At 53.3% G+C, this 18,299-nt stretch overlaps 1 protein-coding gene across 2 annotated transcripts in view; it reads right to left on the bottom strand.

The window, feature by feature from the left end:
- Positions 1–13,938, bottom strand: part of BCAR3 (BCAR3 adaptor protein, NSP family member) — a 138,930-nt gene extending 124,992 nt beyond the window's left edge. Inside the window, exon 1 of one of the 2 annotated variants that reach the window (XM_047785270.1) lies at positions 13,692–13,938. The gene's annotated coding sequence lies outside the window, so the exon portion shown is untranslated. Of the gene's footprint in view, positions 1–2,161; positions 2,309–13,691 lie in introns of those variants that run through there. The other variant, XM_047785271.1, reaches the window with a different exon arrangement.
- Between the last annotated feature and the right edge of the window lie 4,361 nt (positions 13,939–18,299).

Here is an 18,299-nt window from a genome sequence, read left to right as displayed (position 1 = left end):
GGTACTAAGAGCCCTAGGTATATTTGCTCATTCAATTCTGGCATAGTCCTGCGAGGTGGTACTATTCTTATCCTTTTTTATAGATAAGGATGCGGTCCCTGCCCAGGTGACCAAGAGAGACATAAAGGTGCTGAGCTTTGAACCCATGCCATCTGGCTCAGACTTCGTGCTCCTAATCAGTTGATTTCAGTGCCTCAAAGAGATGACAAAAATAGACAAATAAATAGCACTGCTTTTAGAGTCAGACACATCTGCATTTGAATCCCAATCTTTGCTGAGCAGCTGTGCAATTCTTAGCAAGTATCTGACTTCTAGGGCAGTGTCTCCATCTGTTAGGAGAGGATGAGGGTCACATAACTCATGAGACTGTGTCTTCAGAGAACGATACCAGCGATGATCAGTGCCAGGCACTTAGGGAGGACCTGATAAATACAGACTATTGCCTCTATTAAGAGTAAATTACTGGCCCTTTAATACATGTTAATTTAATTGGCTGTTTTCTTGATTGGCTGCCCAGCAGCATCTGGCGCTTCAAAGGCAAGCCGAGAAGAGGTACTTGGGAATGAGGGGGACGTGGCTCAGGCTGAGGATGCAAAAGTGCTGAATCAACACTTTGCTACTTTCAGTTTTGCCTACAGTCAGTCCAGTCAAGAAAAACAAAATTAATAATATTTATGCGAGTTTTTAAATCACTCTGGGGTCAAACATCACCATTCCATTTTTTAGAATGAGGGTATGAAGGTTTAGGATTCTGTCCCAAGTCACGGAGCCAGTTAAATACCAGAGCCAGGAATGAAACAGATCTTTCTAATTCCACAGTCATCCTCTTCTCACAAATCCCCGTGTCTGCGTTGGTGCTGGATCCCACGGTTGGGGAGTGGGACCGCGGGCTCTCAGAAAGAAGGTGCTGTCCACGTGATGAGAGCGTGGTGGTAACAGTGCCACCGGGGGAACTTTGGACCAGGGCATGGGGGGCTGTTCCTGAGGATGGACAAAGGCTGCGCGACACTTCAGAGCTGACAAGTGTGACAGACCCCCTCCCTGGGGGGCTCCACACAGCCCAGGGTCAGACTGCGGTGTCCCTTTCTCTCTGCTCTTTATGGTCCTTATCTTAACAGCAGCCATCAGTCCACAGAACAAGACGCACAGGCAGGTGCAGAGGTGACAGGGGCGGCGGGCACGTGGCCGCAGGGGGCGGGGCCAGAGCGCAGACCTGTTCCCCGCGGGGGGGGGGGGCCTCCCCCGCGGCCTCCCGCCTCCCACTCATCTTCCCTTAGTTTCGACCCCAAAGCACCCAAGGTCAGGCAGGGGCTGGGGAGGGGCTGTTCTCGACTTCTGTGAGGCCCCGACCCTGCCACCCATTTTTCAGGCTCACCCGGTCCCTGCGAGGTCCGGGTCATTGGGTTCTCCAGAGAGAAGAGATGGCGACCAGAAAGGGATCAGGACCCGGGGCCCTACCTTCCTTCCAGCCAGACCCGAACTGCACAACTCACTCCCCTGTTGAGTCCACGGGTGTGCGAGCCCAGGGCGAGAGGTGTGACCCCACCACTTTCGCTTTCACCCAAAGACTTTGCTAAAACAGGCATCATTATTAAAGCTGGGGGTTGTTAAGCTATTCACCCTACTTTTTTTTTTTTTTCTCCTTTTTTAGGGCCGCACCTGAGGCATATGGAGGTTCCCAGGCTACGGGTCCAATTGGAGCTACAGCTGCCGGCCTACGCCATAGCCACAGCAATACGGGATCCAAGCCGTGTCTGCCCTACACCACAGCTCAGGGCAATGCCAGATCCTTAACCCACTGAGTGAGGCCAGAAATGGAACCTGAGTCCTCATGGATACTAGTTGGGTTCACTACCGCTGAGCCACAACGAGAACTCCTCCACACACCTTGAATTTCCCCCGCGGCAGGAAGCCATGTAGACAGGTCACAGGTGGAAGCCAAGAAGTTCCAGCCTTCTGGCCTTGAGCCTTTCTGACAAGCCCCCAGTGGTCTGGGTGTGGCAGCCTTGCCACCCTGGGGGCTTGTCAGAAATGCCGAATCTTGGCTCCACCCCAGACCCACTGACTCAGAACCCGAGTTTAACGGTGACACGTGCAGAGGCGCCGCCCTGGCTCTGCAACCCTCTGGCAGGGGGACTGCCAGCCTTCATCCTCGCCTTACCTGGGCAGCCTGGGGAAAACTCCTTTGCTCTGCTCTAGGCTTGGGGAGGGGGGGCGGCTAAGACCGTGTCCTGCCCTAACCTCCTCCTGCTGGAAGGACCCAGCCTGGTGGGAGTGGGAGGCAGACCTCCCGCTGTCAGCATTTCCAGGAAGTTCTAGCCCCTGAGTGCTCCCCATGTGACCCGGTCTGTCTCGGGGGTCATGAACAGGGAGGGTGTGACAGGAGCGCTTCCTCACAGCGTGACCAGGCAGTGACAAACGCGCCACACGGAAGGAAACCAGTGAATAATCCTTGTGTATTCGGCCCTGAGTCACGCTGGCCTTCCTTGGGGAGTGCGCTCCAGATGATTAGACTCGGGGTTTCTGCTCCCTGGTTGAGAGCGTACTGTTAGCAAACACCTAGAGTGTGTCCCCCAGAAGGCAAGGTGCCGGGGACAGCAGATCAGGTGGTTCCTGCCCTTGAGGGCCTCTCTCAGAGGTAGTATTATACTGCTCCCGCCTTTGGTAACAGAGGCAAAACAACGGACAGGTAAGATGCTTCTGTCAACACAGACTGCGATGATCTGGGAACTACTGGGGCCAGAAACTAGTCAGCAGGAACTCGAAGGGTCCCCCTGCACCACCACTCCTCTGCCCCTACCCCATACGGTCCTCTCCCACTTGCTCTGGGTTCTCAGTGCCCATTCTGGTCTACAGTGACCCGTGGTGACCAGCCCTGCCCGCTGCCTGAGCACCTGTTATTGGCATCTCTGCCTGGTTTGCCTGTCCAGTCCTCATGGCAGTGCCCTGAGCAAGCGTTAGTATCCCCACTTTACAAATGAGGACACCGAAGTGAGGCTGCCCAAGGACACAGGCTAGAAAGTATCGGAGGAACAGACTCGGCAGGGTTTCTAAAGCCCAGCTCTTCCCTCCACACCAGGCTCCTCGGGGAGTTTCAGGTGAGGGATGTGCACAGGGTGCCATGACACTAGTGGCTGTCCCCTCCACCTACGTGTCTGCCTCGTGCCAGATCCAGGATTCTAGGTACCTGGCATGCATCACCGAGGGTGAAAAAAGGACCCCCCTTCCCAGTTCTGGGAGGATCATCTGAGCCCACAAAGTTTGGGGAATGGTGTAAACGCCTCCTTAGAATGGGCTCTTGACTGGCTCTGTTTGGAAACAGGAATGAGGTAACTTAATAAAACTTTTGCATTTGAAACCCAGGTGACAAGCACTTGGCCATTTGCTCCTGGAAGTGGAGAGCTAGACAATCAGGGCACAGAGAGATGGGCAGGACGGCCAGTCAAAGGAAGAGAGGCAGGAGTTCCCGCTGTGGCCCAGTGGGTGAAGGATCTGGCGTTGTTGTAACTGTGGCGCAGGTCCCATCTGCGGCTTGGATTCAGTCCCTGGCCTGGGAACTTCCATATGCTTCGGCAAAGGAAGAGAGGCAGACAGGCTGGTCCCAGTTTCAATCGCCCTATTTGTAGCTGAGACAACTCCTCAGAGGAGTTGGGTTCCAGCTTGGTCATCCAGTGGGAGAAAAGTACCATCTTGACATATGAAAACACAGAAGAGAAGTGCCTGGCTTTTCAGCTAGTTAGGTTTAGGGCGTGCTGATTTTGAACTGTCTGTGCCATAATCAACATCTAGCAGACCATTTGGATATAAAACTGAAGCACGAGAAGCAAGTTGCATTAAAACTACAGAAGTGAGGCATTCCCACGGTGGCTCAGTAGGTTAGCAACCTGACATAGTCTCTGTGAGGATGCGGGTTCAATCCCTGGCCTCACTCAGTGGGTTAAGGGGCTCATGAACTCAGACCTACAAATGTTTCGGCTCCTCGGGTTCCAGAGCGTGCTATTTCCCCACCACCACCACCGACCGGGACGCCAGATATTGAGTCCATTACGGTTCCTCAACAGCAGAGCTTTCTCCTTCACCCTCTCAACGACCCCCTCCTACCTGGACTGTCTCTCCTGCTCTCTTCCCAAGGGGTCTTCCAAACCTCCCCTCCATCCAATCTTCTCGAAAACCCTCTCCTCTCTCCACCCTGAGGTCAAGGTTCTCAGGTTCGCCTGACCGTAAGAACCACCTGAGATGTTTGACCCGGCAGATCCCCGGGCTCCTCCCCAAGGGGTCTGGCCTGGAAAGATCAGTCTACGTTTAACAAGTTCCCATGTGTCCTTGTGATCAGACACATCTGGGAAACCTGGACTGTTCCCTGCTTACGCTGGAGCTGGCTGTGGTCCTCAGAGCCACTCACTCCTGACCTGTGACAAGACCTCCAGGGTTCCAGCCTCAGACCCCCCCGGCTCCAGTGACCTGCACCTGGGCTCCCCTTCCCCCACCATCTACCACCTCATCCCTCTTCTTTCTTTCACCAAAGGCTCTGCTGTTCTGCAGCTGCCTCTGCCCCAGGCTCTCCCTGAGGTTGACAACGACTTGCAAAGTAGAGGATCCAGTGGACACGATTCAGGCATTGTGCTACTGACCTTCCTGCTACGTTTGAATTGGTGACACCTCCTCCGTCAGTCTTTCTATTCCGTTGACTTCTGAGGCATCGTCTTCCCCTGACTCTTTTCCCACCTCTTCCAGTTTCCATTCTGTCTTCCTTGTGGGTCCAGGTCCTGAACACAGCCTATCCTTCCATAGGTTTGGGGGTTTTTTCCTTTTTAGGGCCACACCTGCAGCATATGGAAGTTCCCAGGGCTACGTGTCCAACGGGAGCTACAGCTGCAGGCCTACGCCACAGCCACAGCCACAGCCACGCCAGATCTGAGCCACATTTGTGATTTATGCCACAGCTTGTGGCAGTGCTGGATCCTTAACCCACTGAGTGAGGCCAGGGATTGAACCCGCATCCTCACAGAGACTATGTCAGGTTGCTAACCTACTGAGCCACCGTGGGAATGCCTCACTTCTGTAGTTTTAATGCAACTTGCTTCTCGTGCTTCAGTTTTATATCCAAATGGTCTGCTAGATGTTGATTATGGCACAGACAGTTCAAAATCAGCACGCCCTAAAAAGCCAGGCACTTCTCTTCTGTGTTTTCATATGTCAAGATAGTACTTCTCTCCCACTGGATGACCAAGCTGGAACCCAGGAAGCCATCCTGGACCCTTGTCCCTCTCTGTCACCACCGCATACAAATAGCCACAGAGCCACCCATTCGCCACATCCTGAGGACTTTATGCCTAAATAGTCCTCAAGTTCATGTCCTCCTCCCCCTGTCCCCTCCACCTTGCCCGCCACGCTCTTCACCCTCTCTCCCCGGGACACAGCCTCCCAGCTGGTTTCTCCCATCCCGCCCTCCTCCAGTCAGTATCCCACTCAGGCACCTGAGTGACGCTCCTAAAATGCAAGCCTGATCCCATCTCTCCATCATTAAAACCCTTAGGTGCTTCTTTCTACCTAGAAGTTGATGCTCAAACTATGCAGGGTGGCTCCCTCAAGCTCTTCACTTTATTCCACGCCTCCACGTCAATTCTCCTTCTTTCATCTAACCAGCTTCCACCCCTCCTCCCTCCCTCGGCCCAGGCATCGTGTCCCCAACAACTTCTTTCCTGGCTCTGAACGGCAGGGTTAGTGACCTTCAAAAGCGTCCCTATAACACCCTCCTAGATTGTACTGGCAAATTCAGCTGCTACCTGTAGAAAGCGGGCGAGTTGGAGGATTGTTCTGCAGGTGTACAGCCTCCTGCCAGCCCCCGCTGTTACCATGGTGATGGGGAGCTGGCTCTTCCTTGCACCTAAGAATGTGTCTGAAGCCAACCCTTCCCTCCCACTGCCTCTCAGAGCCAAGCAGGAGGACCACCCAGGGATCAGCTCACCTCTCTCTCTGCTCCTCAAAGGGAGTGGCCTCTCCTGGCTATTGGCAAGGCTTCCAGCAACTTGGCTTTGAACCGTTCACGTCTAATAGGTGGTCCAGACATTCTGGCAGAGACCGTGAGTTTAAAGAGGGGGAAGATGGCGTCACAAAATACCTTGGTTTTGGACCATCTTAAACCCTAAGGGCCGGGTCACTGGTGAGGGAATGCTGTAGTGTGGGTGCCCAAGTGGGAGGGAGGGAGTAAAATCCACGTACTGCCCCCCTCGGGAATCCTGAGACATCAGAGCAGGCCTTTCAGGGGGCTGTTTACAAGCCATCTGCCTGCCCTTCTAGGAGGGAAAATGGAGAGGCTGAGAGTGATGCTGGAACCCCCAGAACTCCAGGGTTCTCTCTATGAACACATGGAAGCAGACGCTGCCCTTGGCCTCTGTAGAAGCTCCCAGGGTAAGCAGGGGAGTCACGCTATTATAGGAGATGGGCTAGACCTTCACCTGGGCCTGGAGTGCTGAATACTGTTGAACTGGAGTCTGAGGAGCCCTTCAAATGTCCTCTGACCTGTCCCTAGTGTGTATGGATTGCAATTTCCTTCAAAGAGGAGGCTAGAAAACCTGACACTGCCAGGCTCTCTTTTGTAACTTATCAAAAGCTGGCCATGCTATAGGAAGGGCCACAGTGAAGTCAGAAGCAATGAGTTCGGAGGAGGCAACAGAAGCAGCACGGCCAATCCAAATCATGAAAGTAGAAAATGGAAAACAGGGCTGTCACGTACAGTTGTGCAGGTTGCTCACTGCACAAGGTTGCTCAGTTGAAGTGGCAAGTGAAGGCTGAAATCCAGCCCTGGGCACCCATTTGCCAAGCTGTGTGTCCTGGTAGAATCACATTTTCTGGGGAAAGGAGGTGATGTTTTTAATTTGCAAAAAGACATCAGTTGGGATTGTCACAGCCTTCATGGAGAAGACGTGGACAGAGCAGTGAGAAAGCTTAGGTGATGGCAAGAGAAACCCAGAACCTGGCAGAAGATGACGAGGGATTGGGGAGCCCCAGGGACCCCACTAGGTGGGGACTCAGAACTTCAGCCTATAGAGATGCTGCCCAGGCCTCAGGATTGCGCCCTCCTCCTCCCTGTCAACCTTTCACCATCATCCTGCTCCCTCCTGCCCACCCCCAGCCATCCAAGGCCACCAATGGCTGGACGAAAGAAGGCCAATATGTTTATGACTGTGGCCCCAGCCACCTAAAGCCCAATGACCCATTCCTGAATAGGCTGGAGGACACCTGGCAGGGAGAGGTGGTCTCCCCAACTCCACCCTGTGACCCCCCACTGCTCTCAGCTGTTAACAGAGGCCTCAGCTGGAGAATGAGGCCACCAGCTCGCAGCTGAATGCCAAGCGAGAAAGGGCTGTTGAATTTTCCCACTTTGTTCCTTTCCTATTTATAGCTTCACCATAACAGCATCCACTCCTGGTTCTGACTCCACAGGTTCTAACCTGCCGGGGGAACTCCTAGGAGGATTATAGCCTGGCTCGGAAAACTAACAGTACACAATATAAGGGAACCTGGGGACTGCCTCCTGCCTTGTTTCCTTGGGGCAGAAGGTGGACCTGCCACGGGAGGAGCCTCTCAGATGGGGAGAGGAGGCCCAAGGAGGGGAACTAGCTTTTCTGAACCCTTGTCTGTGTTGTGTGTACACGGCCATATTTAATTCTCCAACGACCTTGTAAAATATCATTACCACCATTTTACAGAGGAAGAAACTGAACGTCAGAGAAGAAATCATCCCAGCCAGCTAGTAGGCTCGAGGGCTCTGATTTGAATTTCTTGGTCTGTCTGGCTCTAACACATGGGGTTTTTTGTTTTGTTTTTTAAAACCCACAGTGTATCACCTGCAAAGATTTTTCCCTTGAAGAGAAACTCAAAATAGTGAAAAGGAACTGAAAACACCTGAAGAGTTTTGCTTTAGCAACTGAAGCCAAGCTCCCTACAAGTTCCCTTCCTGTTCATACTTCCAGAACATTCTCAGGGGGAAATTTCACTCCTTGCCCCTCCCACCAGGCCCCCAAGGATTTTTATACAGATGACATGGTTGCATTAAAGCTGCACCTTGTGAAGGGAAGGAGGGGTGGGGAGAAGAACCCTTGAGCTGATTACACAGGAGCCAGCAAGGAACACCTTTCCTTCCAGCCGGCTTCCAACCCTCTGCTCCGCCAGAGCGTCAGCTCTCAGGGGCCAAGACCCATGGTTTAGTTAATCAAATGTGACAGCAAGAAGGGGTCGTAAACAGTCACATGGATGTGTCCTGAGAGCTTATGTCACAGACAAAGAACTGTTCCAGGGATCCTGTGAAGAGACCCATTTAGTCCACACACACGCACGCACGCACACACAGGCACACGCACGTGCCCTCACTTACACTTGTGCACGCACACAAAGGAGGAAACGGAGACCCAGAGAGGTGACAGCGCTTCTCCAAAGTCTCGCAGCTCTTAGGATGAGGGCTTGGACTCAAGGTCACAGCCGGGCTCCTGGAGGCTGCCCCGCCCCGCGACGGTCTCTCCTCGTCGCCCTGACCCCATTTGAGGGGTGAGGAAGCAGGCCCAAGGGCAGAGCCGGGCAAGATGCGGACCTTCCGAGGCCCGGGACCCCGGGGCCGAGCCACCGCCCCGGGCCTCCGCACACCCGAGGCGCCGGGAGCGCATCCAGGAGCGCACTTCCCTGAGCTCAGACTTCGGACCCCAGCTCATGCGTCCAACCAGAACATTCTTAACTAGTCCCCATCCATCGGACACCTGTGCGGGACTGGAGCAGCCCGATGGGCTCGGCTCGGGAAGGCTAAATATAGCTCCCCTCCCCCTCCTGAGCCACCGGATGCCAAGAGAAGCCGCGGAGGGAGGCTGGCACCTCCCCGGTCCCGCGGTGCTGCAACCGCTCTGAGCGCCTCCTGCAAGGCCAGCAAATATTTTGACAATCTTTCCCCCACAGGAGCCTCCTGTGGAGAACAAATGGACACGGTCCAGAGTGATCTTTCAGCAAATTCCACAGGAAGTTACATCAGTGGAGGGGGTTTTGATTCTCAGGACTCTGGGGAAGGGAGGCAGGCCTGGAGGCGGGGTGCCCCGGGCAGGGTTGAGCAGGGGAGGCAGGCAGGGTGGTCAGTAAAGGCGCAGCCTCCAGAGTCAGCCTGGGCTTGAGGACTGTGCCGCTGCTGGAGGCTGTGTGACCTCACCACCTGCTACCCCTCTCTGGTTCTTAGTTGCTCCCCTGGGGTGCCAGCCGCGGAGTTTTCCTGCTGTAGAGCGGAGGTGATGAGAGTACTCACCTCCTAGACTGGCCCCTGAGAAGGAGACATACGAACATTAGGGAAGCATCCAGCACAGGGCCTGGCACTTGCAGGGGCTGAATCACTGTAAATACAGTGGTCCCCATGAGAGCCCTCCCTTTGCTTGAAAGAAGCTCGGGGGGGGGGGGGTGCTCCCCGCTGTCACTGGGGCCCTTGATTGAGCTTCCTTGTGGTGGGGGGCGCTAACCAATATGTGCCTTCCCGAGATGGGACCCTGAGTGATGGGGGCCCCCAGCCACAAGTTCCTGCCTCTGGAACAGAAGCAGCCTGAGGACCAGTGTCTGCTGAGCACATCTCCCCACACACGTCAGGTGAGCCGGGCAGTGAGAACAGCCCCAGGGCTTCCAGCCATGGGACATTTCTTCAGAGAGGCATAGTATTTTTTTTTTTTTTTTGCTTTTGCTTTTCAGGGCTGCACCTGTGGCATATGGAGGTTCCCAGGCTAGGGGTGGAATTGGAGCTGGAGCTGCTGGCCTACACCACAGCCACAGCCACGTCAAGTCCTTACCCACTGAGTGAGGCCAGGGATCAAACCTACATCTGATGGATACTAGTCAGGTTCATAACCCACTGATCCACAGCAGGAACTCCCAGGCATAGTACTTTGAAAAAGATAAAACAAAATTAACAAACATTTATAAAAAGCTAAATAATATAAAGCCATTGAGACAAAAAAAAAAAGACGCCGTGTAGACTGAGCAGCACGGCGTGGAGTGTGGAGACAGGACCACAGGGCACCTGTATGACCCTGGAGGACTTTTTGCCCCCATCATGCCCACTTTCTGAGCCTGCCCCCAGGGCCTCTCCACAGGTGAATATGCTCTGTTTTCTGTGTCTCTAGGCCCTGCAGGACCAGAAAATGAGGGCTGCCTTGGGGCTCCAGGTTCTCCCAGCAACTCACTGACCAGGCAGGGGGTGCCTGAGGCAGAGGAACCCCGTCCTGCGTCCTGAGCCCCAAGTCTTCCAACCCCTATGTGCCACCTTCTCTGAGAGCACCTGGGTCACTCCCGAGCGGGGCAGGACCTGGCCCAGGGGAGGGACTGGGTGAAGAACCCAGGCCAGGCACAAGCCTGTGGCTGCGGCTGCGCGGTGGACACATGGCTTCATCCACAAAAGACACCTCACTGCCCTTAAGCTATTGACCCGTCGCACCTGAACCTGAGGAGGGACATGGTCACGCTAGAAAAGCTTGGGGCCAACACACATGCCCTTGTACACATGCCAGCCCGTGGCCCCCGGGAGCCAATCCCTGCTGATGCTCCCTTTACGTGGTCCGAGAATCCCGGTTGCTGCTCAATGTCTAAGGTGCAGCAGTGTGCGTGGGGGGTAGGCGATGGGCGGGTTTATGTAGGCAGGGAGGATGTGGATAGGAACTTCCTGGCCCAAGCCCACGGGCCAGAAAAATTCTGAAAAACTGGCACAGCCCAACTACCTTCTCTCTGTGCCCTCTGCTTATCAGCGCAGGTCCAGGGTCAGGGGAGGTCCATGGCCCTGGTTCTTGGACCCAGCACCTGGCTTTGAGCAATGGAAGTAGGTGCCGGGGCCACCAGGTCCTGCACGAGTCCGTGGAGTCCCTGGGCTCAGGCGCAGATCCCGCCTGGCGGGGAAGCCTTGAGCCCTGTCCCTGCTTTGACTCTGCCGCGCCACCACTGTGCTCCCTCGGTGACCGTGAGCCACGACACTTATGAAGACGGAGGTCAGGTAACAGACCTGATGCTCTTTGGAACCTGCACACCAGCCGGGGCGGAACTGACCAGGTCCCAGCCCTCCTCCCAGGAGCCTCGGGCATCGCATTTCACAGCTCACCGGCCTCAGGTCCTCCCACGGGAAGGAGAGGGTCTGCTCCCACCTGGATTTGTTTTTTGAGACCTGGACCCGCGGCATATGGAAGTTCCCAGGCTAGGGGTCAAATTGGAGCTACAGCTGCCAGCCTACACCACAGCCTCTGCAACGCCAGATCTGAGCTGCGTCTGTGACCTACACCACAGCTCACGGCAACGCTGGATCCTTAACCCACTGATTGAGGCCAGGGATCGAACCCGCATCCTCATGGATGCTAGTTCTCAACCCATTGAGCCATGTCGGGAACTCCTCCCACCTTGTTTTGAATTTCAAAAACACTGCAGTCCCTTTGGGAATACTCGTGTTTTCCTTACAGTCAGAGTGGCAGCTGCCCGTGTACCTCAGAGGCTTCAGGCCTGACCCTGGTCGAACCCAGGGCTGTGTCTCTGGGACACAGCCAAACAGGCCTGGAGACCCTCGAAGCATCCTGCTTTCTGTGGTCCAGGGTTGGCTGCCGAGGCGTCAGACAGGAGAGCTTGCAGGTGGGCCTGCCACAGCGCACAGGTGGCTGCTCAGAAGTGACAGGGAAATGGAATTCTGGGCAGTCAAGCCCTCCTCTGGTTGTTAGAGCGGAGGTACAGTCTTGTGGCGAGGGATCTTACTTGGAGGGATAAGAACACAGTCATAAACTAAGAAGGCTGCTTTGTTTGTTTTTCCTCTTTGGCTGCCCTTCAGCTCATGGAGATCAGATCCAAGTCTTAGTCACCACTTGAGATGCAGCTAAGCCGGATCCGTAACCGCCTGTGCCGGGCCTGGGGATCGAACCTGCATCCCAGCACTCCCAAGACGCCGTCGATCCCATTGCGCCACAGTGAGAATGCCACAAAAACTTTTTTTAAAACATCATTGGCTTTTTAAAGATCAGCTTTGTGTGTGTGTGTGTACGTGCTGTGTGCAAGCGTGCGGATGGAGCCCTCAGCCTGTGTGTGGCACTGCCTCTCTAAAGAGACAGAGGCTGGTTGTGAGCCCTGCAAGGGTTGGACCTCTGTCCGGGTCTGATGGAGAGTCACTGCAAGTTCTTAGGCAGGACAGTGACCCGATCTTTTGCCCTTTCAAGGGCTCGACCTACTCAGAGTGGGGAGAGCATCGGAAAAGGGGTTGCCTCATTAATCCAAGAACAACCTCGCCGACGCTCCGACTAGGATAGCAACAATTCACTGTATTTTTAAAAGACTAGTGAACACTGCACTTTTTTTGGGGGGGGGTTATCTTCAAGGACTTCACAGAAACAATATATCTTTCCTTAAAAAAAAAAAAAAAAAAGGAGTTCCCTCAGTGGGTTAAGTATCCATGAGGATGTGGGTTCGATCCTTGGACTTCTTTGGTGGGTTAAGGATCCTGCATTGCCATGAGCTGTGGTGTAGGTTGCAGACACAGCCCAGATCTGGCGTTGCTGTGGCTGTGGTGTAGGCCGGCAGCTATAGCTCTAATGTGACCCCTAGCCTGGGAACTTCCATAGGCTGTGGGTGTGGCCCTAAAAACCAAAAAAAAAAAAAAAACCCAAAAAACAAACAAACAAACAAAAAACAAAAAAAAGACACAACCACAACAAACTCCAAAATGCAATAGCCATACCCCAACAATCATTTTTCAATAGGAAAGCTCATTTTTCCCAGTCTTGCCTAATCCCACTTAAAAAGTCTTTTCTCTGTTCTTTAGATTGTGATCAAATTAAGCCTCGAATGACCTTCCCAAACTGGGAAGTTGGTTCGGGCTCCACCCGAGTTGCTGCTCAGCCAGGAGGAGAGGCCGGAGTCTTGACTCAGTGAGAGCCCAGGGGGTGGGGCTCATGTGGAAGAGGAGGACCCCGTGGGCTGTCCAGCATCTAAACCTCCTGATCTGGAGCCTTCAGAGGGGCAGGTGCTAGGACTGCAGCGATAATCACGGCTCCTCAGACCAATCCTTCCCCTGACCTTGACTTTGGAGGGGGGGTCTGTATTTCCCAGGTTCTCTTGTAACAGAAGGAAGAAAGGCAGTCTGACAGGCTTCCCAGGAGAGACGCACGCAGGTTATTTCTTATAAATCTCTGAGCTCCTGCGCACCATTGCCTGAGGTGCTTGTGCAAAATGCAACCTCTCAACCCCCCCAGCCCTGACCTCTCCCTCATCAAATTCCTATTGCTTCTTGACCTTGTCTTCCCACAGGGGGTGGGGTTAAGGGGAGCAAGACGAGTCAGCCAGCGTTTCCCTATCAGCCACGGCTGCTGCCTAAAGCCCAGGGAGCGGTGGCCTGTCTGGGGTTGGGGTTCAAGTTCAGGTAAAGGTCACAGCCCGCACCTGACACCCTTTCCCCTGTGTCAGGCTGTCTGAGTTCTCTGGGGTTCCCTTTCTTCATCCCTAAAACGCGAATCATTATGGTTAACTATTGTTCTATCTCACAGTGTCGTTGTGAGAACTAAATAAATTAGAATTAAATAAGTAAAACAAAACAATTATCGTTAGTGATGACGTCAGATTATCGTTCCCGGATGGGACAGGATAGGAGAAAAGGTGGCCAAACCTAAAGCCCCGTCTCCAGGTGACGGTGCATAAGGACCCAAACTCACCCAGGTCAGTCTGGGGATTCTCCTAAGCTCTCAGGACGGCCCCAGAAGTCACTCGCTAGGCTGGATCAGCACCACCCTGCAGCCTGAGCCTCAGCTTCCCTGGCTCAGCATTGCCTTTGGGGCAAAGCGACAGCCAGCCAGGCTGCTTCCTGCTGTGCCCGCTCCGCCCAGGCTGGCCTTGGTTGGATGCAGCAGCTCCTACAGCCTGGTCACTTTGGTGTGAGGAAGTCAAGGCAGCACACGCAAGGCTGAGGCTACTTTCCATGGTTCTGCGGGAGGGTGAGTGACCCGGACCTCAGGCTCATTGGACCTGGGCCAGCAGCCTCTCCCGGGACGAGCTTGCCCAGCCACTGAGCTAACACCACCCATGCTGCCGAGATGCCTCTTTGCCTGTGGTCTGAACAGCTGACAGTATCATTCTAAGTAACAGTGACTCACAGGATCGCAGTTCCGTTTTTGCCAGAGCAGCCTGTTTTTTGCTTCTTAGGGCTGCACCCGCATATGGAGGTTCCCAGGCAAGGGGTCCAAATGGAGCTGTAGCTGCCGGTCTACACCACAGCCCCAGCAAGGCCAGATCCGAGCCGCGTCTGTGACCTACACCCCAGCTCATGGCAATGCCGATCCCTAACCCACTGATCGAGGCCAGGGATAGAACCAGCATCCTCATGGATGCTAATCAGAATCGTTTCTGCTGAGCCACAAAGGGAACTCCCAACCAGAGCAGTCTTGTGTAGACTTAGTCTTCTCCCAGGTAGAGAAGGTCCTTACTTTTCAGTGGCAGTAGAGGAAGCAAGCCAGATGTTGTGACCAGGAGCAAAACTGTCTGCGTCTGGATCTGGCTCTGCCACCTTTGAAACGGTGTGACTAGTGTGACCTCAGATGAATTATTTAACCTCAGGTTCCTCATCTTCGAAATGGGTATAACAATAGTACTTGCTCCATAGGATTATGATGAGAGGTAAATGAGTTAATATCTATACAGGGCTTAAAGCTGTGCCTGGCACATAGCAAGCACTTATATAAGGATTTGAAAAATAAATGTTCAATAAGGGGATTGGGGATATAAAAATCTAAATAAAAGAATCTACACAGCCATTAAAATCTCTATTATGAAATAATAAGAATATGGAAATATATTCATGACCTATTTCTAAGTGAACTGAGATGCTAAAACAAACCAGAGTATTCCATTATTGTTGAAAAGATATTGAATCTATATACATTGAAAAATATACAATATACACCGAACATTGAAAAATATACAATATACACCGAAAGGGTATTTTTTTAAATCATAACAAAATGTCTGTGTGCTCTGCGTCACTTCAGTAATAAAAAAAAGAAACCAACAAAAATGATTCGGTGATAAAAGCCCGTAACAGTTATTCGAACGCAGTGGGTGTACATAATCCAGAATAAGGGATCATGCTTTAAGGTGATGATGACAGTAAAGAGTCTCACGGCTCCAAGCCTAGATCATCGGAAGCTCAGGCTGACGGGCCACCCCCACTGCATGCTTTTAATGATGAGCCAGAGGTCCTCGTCGAAAAGAGAACATAGAAATAGCGCATGCTTACGTGGCTATGACATACTATTTTCCTTCTGGGAATAGTCAAAAACTGAAAATCCAGCACAGCCAGTTTTAAATCTTATCGAAGCAACAGGTGACGAACCTGCGTCAAATCAAGAAGGAGAAGGCAACGTGTGGAAGCAGTGACTCCGTGTGCTTTGCTCTGTGGGGAGGGAAGGAGGAGCCAGAGTTGCAGGAGGAGACAGGATGGGGTGGGGTTGGGGCGCATTCCTCCAGCCACTGAGTCAGAGGTTTCAAGAAGGAAACGGAACTTCAGGGGCTGCTAAAATAAAGGAAGGAGATAAGCATCTCCTCTCACTGCTCACTTGGGCAGAACTTGAGTGGAGAACGTCCTGACCCATGACCTGCAGTAATGAGCAGACTTTGCAGTGTGGTCCGAAAGCCACTCCTCACTCCAGGGGCTGACAGAGCAATTAAAACCCCAGACACGCTGCATCTGGGCTCTGACGGGTGGGACAAAGGTTGATGTGAACACTCTGTGTGTCAACAAGCAGGATGAACCCCGCAAACCAACCTCCCCTCCCAGGTTCCAAGACCTGGCTGTGCCTGGTCCTCCCAGTAACTCCCAGCTTCACACACCCCCTTCCCCAGTCCAACCAGCAGTGCGCTCTGGGCAAGGTGTCATGATCTTTTCATCTCTAAGTGTTTAGCTCGTACATTTTCTCTCCAGCATCCTCTTACCCTCAGAAGATGTGAAGAGCTTTGGGGAAAAAGAAAAAAACAAAAGCATAAATACTCATTGAAAATGCTGAAATTGTGTGGGCTGAGTGGAACTTCTGTCTGACCAAACATGCTTTCAGTTCCCCCTGCTATCTTTGCAATGTTACAACCATAAACTCCCTCACATGAGGTACCCTATTCACAAACTCTGAAATCCACACGAAAAAGATCATTGCAATAACCCCCAGACACCTGAACTGGCTGGAACTGCTTCTTTCTTTCCATAGAACCGCAGGGTCTGGGGCTGTCCTGCCCCCCGTGCCCGGGGCTGTGCCCAGCACACAGGCAGGAGGCTGGCAGGCTCCTCTTCTTTTCAGCAAGTGCCAGCATGAGGAGAATACCCAGAGGCTCCCTGCTGATGCTGGTGGGGGGATCAGCTTCTAAGCATATTAAAACAGGGGTCACACGACTTGTCACAGGAGAGCTGGTTGTGCCTGTGAAGATGGTGAGGAAAGCAGCGCTAGGAGAAGAGCCACAGTCACCTGGAAAAAGTCCTTCTTGTGTTTGGGAAGGGAGGGCGGGGGGCGCCGGGTGAAGGCAGAGCTTTTTTTCCTTCCAAGAGTATCTGTTCCAAGCCAGGGAGCAGAAAGGGACAAGGGCTGTCACAGGCTTCCCCAGGTGATTTCCTTGTCCTTTCCGCAGGACCGGCTTCACCCTGATCTACAGCCTCCTTCCGCCCTCCCTCCCTCCTTTCCTTCCTTCCTTCTTTTTTGCTTTTTAGGGGCGCACCCACAGCACATGGAGGTTCCCAGGCTAGGGGTCCAATCGGAGCTGTAGCCGCCAGCCTACACCAGAGCCACAGCAACGTGGGATCCGAGCCACGGCTGCAACCCACACCACAGCTCACGGCAACGCCGGATCCTTAACCCACTGAGCGAGGCCAGGGACCAAAGCCTCATCCTCATGGATCCTGGTTGGGCCGGTTTCTGCTGAGCCACAACGGGAACTCCTGGGCCTCGTTTCTTTTCCCTTCTTTCTGATCCTCCTGGTCTGCAATCTGTTCAAACACACTCAGGGGAAAGGGTGGCCGGGGCGGGCCTCGGCCTCGCCAGGAAGTGATTTGGAGCACGAACACTGACACACGCTTTGTCCTAAAGTGGTCCCCTGCACTTCAGTGGAGCATGGCTGAAAAAATATGTTAATCTCTTCATAATTAAGTCACAAGATAAATAAGTCTGCTCAATGCTGTGTCTGCTTTGCTTTCCCTCTTCAAAGCTATTTTGGGGAACGCTTCTATCTTTAGATTCTTTTCCACTAGACAAAAAAAGCTTAGGCCAGCTTGACCAAAGCCGCAAGGGAATGGTATGAGAGTCCAGCAGTCCCGGGAGTTTCAAAACAGTACAAATCCATTCCCAATGGGACAGGCCGTGGGAGAGTGAGAGGCTGGCCAGGAGGTGGCTTTTTTCCCTGCGTATCTTTGCACCTGCTGGGAGGCCATCCGGGAAGGTGGGAGCAGAGCTATGCCTGGCCCAGCCGGGCCTAGAGAAGGCTTCGCCTTCATGATTCAGGTTTTGGCCACCTCTTCCTTTGCCCCTTGAAGGGGATTTCTGAGCAGGGAGAACTAAGACCCCAAAGTCACTAATTTGGAGAGAGCTTATCCTAGCGGGACTCTTTGGAGAAACTGGCTCAGAGCCTAAGAGCCCCCTGGGCTCTGCCCCCTCCCACCTCCAAGCTGCAAATCTCATCACTCTTCCCTAAAGGAGGGCTGGTCTGGCTGAGAACAGCTCCCCAGCCCCTAGTGATGGCTGAGAATTCAAATCCCTGAACCGGTCCAGCTCAGCATCAGCTGCTCCCCGGTCGCACTCCCCTCCCCCTACTCTCTGTTTACAGCAGTGACCGTTCCAGTCCTTGAGCCCTTAACACCCATTGTCTCATGGCTGAGTTTTCCATGTTTCTGGACGCCAGTGTCTCTAAGAGCCTCCTACTCTCCATTATGTTTATCTCTCTTTTTTATTTTACGTTACCTTTTTTTTGCTTTTTAGGGCCGTGCCTGCAGCATATGGATGTTCCCAGGTGAGGGGTTGAATTGGAGCCACAGCTGTGGGCCTGCACCACAGCCACAGCCACACGGGATTCCCAAGCAAGGAGGCCAGGGATCGAACCTGCGTCTTCACGGATACTAGTTGGATTGTTTCTGCTGCGCCACAACAGGAACTCCCATGTTCCTCTCTTTAAGCGACCGTTTCACCTACTCCCTGGGCTTCTCCCTCTCTCCCTTTCAATCCTTGCCCTTCTCTCCAAGCCCGCATGGATACTAGTCGGGTTCTTAACCCGCTGAGCCACATGGGAACTCCTCT

The sequence above is a fragment of the Phacochoerus africanus genome, chromosome 6, assembly GCF_016906955.1.
Source record: "Phacochoerus africanus isolate WHEZ1 chromosome 6, ROS_Pafr_v1, whole genome shotgun sequence".
Classification (NCBI taxonomy): domain Eukaryota; kingdom Metazoa; phylum Chordata; class Mammalia; order Artiodactyla; family Suidae; genus Phacochoerus; species Phacochoerus africanus.
The sequence above is the reverse complement of the archived record's forward strand: the minus strand, read 5'-3'. Positions and strand labels throughout refer to the sequence as shown.